This window comes from Bacillus rossius, unplaced genomic scaffold (genome assembly GCF_032445375.1).
Source record: "Bacillus rossius redtenbacheri isolate Brsri unplaced genomic scaffold, Brsri_v3 Brsri_v3_scf22, whole genome shotgun sequence".
Taxonomy (NCBI): domain Eukaryota; kingdom Metazoa; phylum Arthropoda; class Insecta; order Phasmatodea; family Bacillidae; genus Bacillus; species Bacillus rossius.
This window is the reverse complement of record NW_026962393.1, coordinates 778,687-787,500: the sequence shown is the minus strand read 5'-3', so window position 1 is coordinate 787,500 and position 8,814 is coordinate 778,687. Positions and strand designations below refer to the sequence as shown.

Below are 8,814 nucleotides of genomic sequence, written 5' to 3'. Positions count from 1 at the left end.
GACGTCAGGGTACCGAGAGCGGCGGAGGGAGGAATAGAACCGGTCAGCTCGGGAATAGATCAGATCGAGAATGGGCGGAAGGGAAGCTGCGTCCAGGAGCTCAGGAATGGGCGTCCAGTGTGGCTTCCCCAGCAGCAAGCGGAGGGCGGAATGAAAGAATATATGAAGAGAGCGGAAGGTAGTTGGGGAGGCGTGCGCCCAGACGGGAGAGCAGTAAAGGAGTATAGAAAAGACGTAGAGCCGGAGCAAGTTGACCCGGATGGGAACCGGGAGAGGACACGCCGGACGGAGGAGAGGGGCCAACGCGTGGAGGGCACGCCTGGCCGAGGAAATTGACTCGGTGATGTGGGCCCCCCACCGCAGGCCGGAGTCCAGACGGACACCCAGGTACGTCACCACCGGGGACCAGGGAATCGGAACACCGTGTGAAACAACAGGGGGCGGGGGGCGGGGGAAGCGGCGGGTGAAAAATGCCGCCTGCGATTTGCCGGCATTCGCCAGGATTCCCCAAGAATGGTAGTACGAGGTGATGGATGAAACCGCCGCCGTAAGGCGGACGGGAACGTCCGCGACGTGACGAGATGATGTGACAATGGCGGTGTCATCAGCGTACAAGGTGAGAGAACAATGCGGAGGAGTAGGGATGTCAGAAGTGAAGAGGGAGAACAAGAGGGGGGACAGGATGGCACCCTGAGGGACGCCAGCAGGGATGACGCGGGACTGCGAAACGACATGAGAGACACGGACACAAAATGAACGATGTGAAAGAAAGTTGTAAATAATGTGAATGAGGGCAGGAGGGAAGCCCTGATATGCCAACTTGATGAGGAGCGCGTGATGGTTGACAGTATCGAAGGCCTTCGAAAGATCGAGGAGGATGATACCAGAGTGTTGAAAAGAGGTGAAACCGGCGGTGATCTGGTCCACGACGCGCGCCACGGCGTGCTGAGCCGACAGCCCGCGCCGAAACCCGAATTGAAATGATGGAAGGGGACCGAGAGGGGTGAGATGATGCTCCAGCCGGCGGAGGAGGACTCTCTCGGCCACTTTTGAAAGGACAGACAGGAGACTGATGGGCCGGTAGCCCGAAGGAAGATGAGCATTGGCACGCGGCTTCGGAATGGGGACGACGATCGCAGCCCGCCACGCAGTGGGGAAATGACCCGTGAGGAGAATACCGTTGACAAGCTTGGTGAGGTACACGGTCGCCTTCCGAGACAGGGAGAAGACGAGCCGGGGATGAATGGCATCTGGCCCAGGAGCAGTTGTGACACGAAGGTGCGTGATAATGGAATGAATTTCCCCCGGGGTAGACAGACGGATGTCACCGGGTGCGGGCGGAGGAGGCGGGGTGTAATGAGTGGGAAGGAGGGAAACCACCCCAGGGGGAATACGAGGGGTGAATGACGAGTGAAATGAATCCGCCAGCAGCTCCGCCTTCTGGGCAGGGGACTCGCAAAGGCCCTGCGGCCCCCCACCCAGGGGCGGGATGATGGACGGCGTGGCACGAAGGTTCCGCGCGTACCGGAATATGGACCCCGACTGGAAGGAGAGGGAAGACACTTTACGGACCCGCTCCGCCGCGAGCCACTCCTCAGTGAGCGCCCGGCACCTCGCCCGCAGGTGCACATAGTCGAGCCAACGAGCAACGGCGCGGGACGACTGCCACCGCCGCCGCGCGGCGTCGCGGGCCGCGATGAAGTGTCGAAGGTAGGGAGGAAAGGGAGTGCCACGAATGACAGTGGAGCGGAGAGGAATGGTGGCGCCAGCAGCCGCGAGCACAGCATCACTGAAAACGTGCACGCGCTCATCGAGCTGCTGCGGGGAAGCGACATGGAAGTGCAGATCGAGGTGCCTATCCAGATGAGACCGGTAGGCACCCCAATCCGCACGACTGAAGTCGAACCACGGGCGGGGTCCATGGAGGGGGAGAGAATCGGTACGAACGAAACCAACGACAGGGGTGTGATCTGACGTGAGCTCGGCCCGGGCCTCGAGCCCCGACACAGCCACCTGTCCAACAGAAAGGAGGAGGTCGAGGACACTCGGCCGCTGCCGGACGTGACATGGAATGAAAGTGAATGAGGGGGGAGCGTGAATGGCGAGACGGGGGGAACCCTGAACGAGGCGCTGAAGCTGAGTGCCCCGATTGCTCGTGGACACACAGCCCCAAGCGCGATGCCGGCAATTGAAATCCCCGCCCACGACCACGCGCGCGTCCAGATGGAAGAGAGCACGCAAGTCGTCTGCCGGGAAGGGACCATGTTCAGGGAGATAGACGGAGCACACAGTGAGAGGATGAGGAGCCAGATGGAGACGCACCGCCACCGCCTCGGCATTGCGGAGGGGGGGCAGCGCGCGCTGATGGTGCGGGATGGTAGACAGGATGAGGAGAGCAACACCACCCCCACGAGTGTCCTGGTCCCAGCGATAGATGACGTACCCAGGCACGGAGAAGGGGAGATCGGGTTTGAGCCATGTCTCAGAGAGGAGGACAAGGGCAGGCCGTTCAGTGGACAGGAAGTGCCGGAAGTCCCCCAGCTTCGCCCGAATGCCCCGGGCATTCCAGAGGACAAACTTAAGCTGCTGGGAGCACAGTCCGGAGGAAGTGGAAAATGGACTGGAAGTAAATGTCGGCCTGGAGAAGAGGGGTAGGAGCCTGAGAGATGCGGAAGATGGCATCGGCAAAGAACGGCAGCCACGGGAGGAGATTCAGCCGGGCGAGCCAATTGAAAGTCTCAAAAAACACAGAAAAGGGAGCGGAAGCCGGGAACACGGGCGGAGGGCGCACGGAAGGCGGCAGAGAGGAATCAGAAGGGAGGACAGGCGCGGGGGGGCAGTCCGAAGGGACTGGCAGGGGGGCAGGAGCCGGAGCAGGAGCTGCAGCGAGGGAGGAAGCAGCGGGCAGCTGCACAGCCCGCGAGCCCTCCTCAGCCCTCGAGTCCAAAGGCGCCCGCGACACCGGGGGACACGCCGGCTGCACCAGGCCGGGAGGAGCGAGGGAAGGCGAAACACCCGCAGCAGTGGTGGGAGCAGGAGGAAGGGCGCGCAACAAGACAGAAGAAGAGTCAACTGGAGGTGGACCAGGCACGGAACAAAAGAGAGAGGGTAGCTGGGGCGCAGGGGGGACCGGGGCCAAAGGTGGGCACGGGGAACGCGCCGCAGGTTGGCCAGCCACTAGCCCAGCGTAGGAAACGGCAGAGGGGCATGACGGAAGAGAGAACGAAGGGAGCGGCGGGAACATGTCCTCGTGCGGCCGGCGCTGGAACTGAAGCGGAGCACGGGGCTGCCGAGGAGGCGCCGCAGAGGCGTCCTGGCCCGGCGGACGAGGCTTTGGTCCCTGGCGACGCAGCTGCCCCTCGATGAACTGCACGTAAGTGGGGCAGGTACGAGCATTCGCCGGATGTGGCCCCGAGCAGTTCACGCACTGCGGAGGCTCGTCGGGTAGCTTCGGGCAGGACCCGCGGACGTGGTGCTGGGTGCAGCGGAGACAGCGGAAGGGATTTCCACAGTCCGCCGCGTGGTGTCCCCACCTCTGGCATTGGTGGCATTGAAGAGGCCGCGCCGTGCCCCGGAACTCCTCCCATTGGACAGTGAGGCCAGCTAGGTGCCGGACTGCTCGGGCCTTGGCGACCTGCGCGGCATCTGCGAGGACCACGAGAAATCTGATGAAGCCCCGGTGGAGCTCGCGCTCCGAAGTGAGGGGCCGGAGCGACTCGGGGTGCACCCCAACGGCACGCAGTTCCTCCAGGACCGAGTCCTGGGAAGTCTCGGAGGGGAGACCCGCCAGGACAATCCGGGGTGAAGTCTTCCGACCCAATGGAAACGTGTGGCAAGGGATGCCATGGTCCCGGAAATACGTCAGCAGGGCCTCCCGGTCGTGCAGGCTTGTGGGGTGATAGCGTGGATAGCCCCGAAGATAGTCCACGGTGAAGTTCCCCTGCAGCTTCTGCCGCAGCGACCGGTTCCCGCGAATGGCGTCAACATTCAGTTTGGTATTGACAACAATTGGCGGAATGCGCCGTGGCGCAGTACCACTATCCGGTGACAGCCCGGGCGGGCGAGGGGCCACAGCAGGCGCAGGCGTCGAAGGAAGACCAGGCTGGGCCGGCGGGACAACACGGTCGGCCGCCGCCAGGACACCCGGCACAGACGCAGTGTCAGAGGCAGCCCCGGGACAGCCACGAGGGACACCGACGGCCAGGCCAGGCACGCCAGGGTCCGCCACAGCAGACCGGCGCGGTCCCCGGGACAGGGAGCCCGAAGCCGCCTGCGCCGACGCCATGGCAGCACCGACGCCATCAGTGGACGGCCCCGGGCAACTGGAGATGGGCCCACAGGCAGTAGAGCCAGGCAGGGGCGCACCGGCGGCGAGGCTGCGCCAGGTCTCCTCAACCTGGTGGAGCAAATGGACATCGGGGAGCGAGCCCCGACGCCGCGGGCTCACACCAGGGCCGTCAGAGTCGATGCGGTGCAAATCGTCCGGCCAGGATGGCACCCGCGAAGTGGAAGCAGCAGGAGCGCAGCCCCGGGCCACGGCGTCAATTGTGGCATCAACTGAAGAGCCAGCACGGCGCTTCAGCGCCAAAGTGGAGTCCAGCTGGGTGCGCCGGGACTTGTGTAGATCGGCCCGGGCAATGGCGCGTGAAGAAGGCGTGCTACCACCATCGTCGTTCGGGCGCTGAGAGGCAAACCAGTGGCGAGATACAATAGCCTTTGCCGCATCCTTCGATATTTTGGCAGGCTTCCTCTCAACAGGGCTACCAGGAGGCGAAGCGTCATCAGAATCGGAAGAGGACGAAACCGCATGAGCAGAATGCCGACCAGGAGTCGCCCAAAATTTATTCGCACCCTGGGAGCGAGGTGGAAGAGGCGAAAGTGGAGGTTGCCCCAATGGAAATGATAAAGTGTCTTTGTCGGCCATATTGGTTGCAGGTAAGCACAAAGCGACAGAATCGATACTCCCACACTCACAATCGATCCATCACCGACGAAGCAGAATGTTTACATAGTAACACGAAGTAAGAAACACAGTTTAAAATGTAACTAGGCAGAGCCCCGACGCACAAACACCTGTGCTGATGCCTGAAGGTACGTAGATGTCGAAATATAGCACTTCGATGCACAAATCACCACTGAACACAAGAAATAGAACCAAAACACAAGCTACCAGGAAGAAGCTGTACACTGGTCCGCAACCTACGAGAAAGTGGCGCCCCGGCCGCTGGAAATTACTTTTGTTACACGTCCCTCCGCGGAGCGCGACCAATCACGAGCCGCGGAGCGCTCCGATTGGTCGCGCAACAAGAAGCCAAGAAAACTTTTCACGAAAAAAATTCAGTTCCCGTCTCACTCATCTAGCGACAGCGGCACAGCTCAGACCTACGATGCCCCCCAAGACGAGCGATAAGGCAGCCAAAAAGGCGGGCAAGGCCCAGAAAAACATCTCGAAGGGCGACAAGAAAAAGAAGCGCAAGAGGAAGGAAAGCTACGCAATCTACATCTACAAAGTGTTGAAGCAAGTTCATCCGGACACTGGCATATCATCTAAGGCCATGAGCATCATGAACAGTTTCGTGAACGACATTTTCGAGCGCATCGCGGCAGAGGCCAGCCGCCTCGCCCACTACAACAAGCGCTCCACCATCACCAGCCGCGAGATACAGACGGCCGTGAGACTGCTGCTGCCCGGGGAGCTGGCCAAGCACGCTGTCAGCGAGGGCACCAAGGCTGTCACCAAATACACCAGCTCCAAGTGAGCAGGTCTGGTGTGCACATGCTTACATAAACGGTCCTTTTCAGGACCAAGAACATGATCATGAAAGGAAATGCTTCTGCTGCTGTTCTACAATTCCCTCAATCCCTATGATAGTAAATGTAAGCTTAACCAAGGCAGAAATATTTTCATTAAAAAAAGTCTTTAAGACGCATGGTTTACTGGCTGAGATATATATATATATTTTTTTTTTTGCTTACTTCTGTGGTCATTAGTACATTGCTACAAATATATTTATATATATAAAAAAATAAATAAAAAAATCCTTTCTATTTAATTTAGTTAGATCATATATCAATATTAATGGCAAAGACCAGTTGCATCGATTCACTTTGAAAATAATTCCATTTGTGCTAAAACTGGACACAGTAAAAAAAAAAAAAAAAAAAAAAAAAAAAAAAAAAAAAAAAACTGAAAAAAAAATATATATATACACACACACACACACATAATTCGAATTCATATTATGCTTAACTGCGTTTGAATTTGCAATCATGCACAAGATGTTTTGTACTTCGAAGTAAAAACAACATAATGTACTATTTAACTACCCACAGTACAAATGGATCCAAAAAAAAAGTGAATTTTCATGCAGACGAAAATGCTTACATTTATTCTATTTATATTAAGTACCCATTACTAACAGCTTATACTGGGTGGAATACAACAGTTGACATGATTTTACTTATATGGCAATTTAATATTTAACCAAAATTAATGGTAAACTAATATTTTAAAGTGTCATTTATGGCCCCTTACCTTCAGCATGTTTGCTTCCTTGCACACAAACGAGGACAAACACATCACCCAACTGAAAAAAAAAAAAAAATTTCACTTGCATCACAAATAATTTAAAATTTTTCACCACATGAAGTAAATATTTCGCAATAAAAAAAAATATAGCCCTAGGACTCGTGTGCACACCTTTTCTTCCCCACATCGCACACGCAAACAAAACTTCCAAATTATTACAAAATCACTCGATTATTATACATACATAAACACACATGTATTTTCCGAATAAGTGAGAAATGCAGGCCGATGAAAGTCAAATTTCGTTTCGGAAATTAAATCTCGCACAACTACCGACACATAACCAAACTTGCGTACATTTACATAGCATTAACCCTCTAAATAATAAACAAATGAAAGCAGAAAAAACAACATCGCTACCCACCGCGCGCGCTCCTGGCGGCGGGAGTAGGAACTACTTTGCACACAGACCGACATAGCCCCCTGCCAAAAACAGTAAAATAAATAATATATATAAGTCTTTTGGCGGGAAAAAATTTCTCAACCGCCTGGGAGCACCCTAGTGTGTGCCTGTCTTTAGGTTATGTTACTTTTAACTTCATTTTCTACAGGCAGACGCGAGGGTGCTCGCCCATTATTTTTATTTTTTTAAATTCTTTCCTACCTTTGGTGTGCCATGCAAGAATTTATCGTCAAAATGGCGGCCCCGAGTGCAAATTTCTCGTCTGCACTGCTGGCTGGATGATTATGTGATGTTTTGAAGGAGGGTGTTTTTTTTTGTTTGGATTTTGTGTGAGGGGGGGAGGGGGCTGGGCTAGCTTTTTTTTTTTTAAATTTTCTAAACATTCATCTCTTATGTAACAGTGTTCAGCATTAAAAAATTTAAAAGAAGAGGCACTTACTCATCAATTTCAAAACAGCCTATGAAGAAAAATAAAAAAAAATTAAATTCATTCCAGTTTTATACATTCATGATTTGATCACATGTATAACTTTTCTTTTTTATTACCTTATTTAATTTTATTATTATTACTACTATTGCTGCTACAACCTAGAAGATACCTCAGTGATACTAATACCTGCTGGTAAAGTTAAAGGTTTCACCTTTCTTTCTTTAAACATATCACAATACCTTTCTTGAGTTAAATATTATCTAATGGCTTTAAGAAGTTATGGTAATGTTCATCAGTTATAGAGTGTGGGTTTGTGTGTGTGTGTGAGAGTGTATTTTGAAGAGGGCTTTGGTGGTTGGGATGGTGAGGGTGGTGGGTGTTGTGTATGAGGAGGGGGGGGGGGGAAGTAAAAGAGTGTTCATTACACGATTTCTCCTGTTGTTTGTAACAATCACACCTGGTATAGCTATTTCGAGTGGCAAATACAAACTGCAAAAAAAAAACATCTATATCATTGCCAACGGCCATATCACGATGAACACACCGGTTCTCGTCCGATCACCGAAGTTAAGCATCGTCGAGCGTGGTTAGTACTTAGATGGGTGACCGCTTGGGAACACCACGTGCCGTTGGCACTACTATTTTGCACCCTACAGAAAAAAATTTTTTTTTAAAAATTTCAATTTTAAATTTTTTTTTCCCCCACAATCACCACATTTCCCCCCCCCCCCTAACACACACACTCACTCTCTCTCAATCAATCAATCAATCAATCAATCAATCAATCAATCAATCACTCACTCACTCACTCACTCACTCACCCACCCAGTAGCTGTGAATCTTTGCATGTGTATACCTCATACAAAATTCAAAGTGAAAAAATAAATATATAAGTGTATATGTATGTATGTATGTATGTATGTATGTATGTATGTATGTATATATGTATATATGTATATATATATATATATATATATATATATATATATAAACACACACACACACACCTATTTTGAAGTTTCTCTGTTTCAGTGGGCAGTTATGTATAATAATGAGAGATTCAAAAAGACGTTGATAACAATGTCATCAATGCCTGTTTAGTGTGCTCATTTGTTGGATGGTCGGCAGCAATACTAGAGGTGGTACAGCTGTAACCTGTAAAATTGTACCTGCAATGTGTTGTGTATGGAAAAAAATAAAAATTATATCATCTAAATTTTTGTTATCCAACAATAACCTTCCCATCAATGCATGATGTCACAGTAGCCATAGCTCTACTCTTTCTGCCATATAACATTGGGGGAAAAAAAAAAAAAAAAAGGAGCTATTAGAATAATAACAAAAGATAAAAAATCATCTAACTGCAGACCAAAATTCAAAAAACTTAAAGTC

At 52.1% G+C, this 8,814-nt stretch overlaps 1 non-coding gene across 1 annotated transcript; it reads left to right on the top strand.

Annotated features, from left to right (window-relative positions):
* Positions 1–7,938: 7,938 nt before the first annotated feature.
* On the top strand, positions 7,939–8,057 carry LOC134543845 (5S ribosomal RNA). The gene has a single exon (XR_010077294.1). It is a non-coding gene; the product is annotated as a 5S ribosomal RNA (ribosomal RNA).
* Positions 8,058–8,814: the final 757 nt, after the last annotated feature.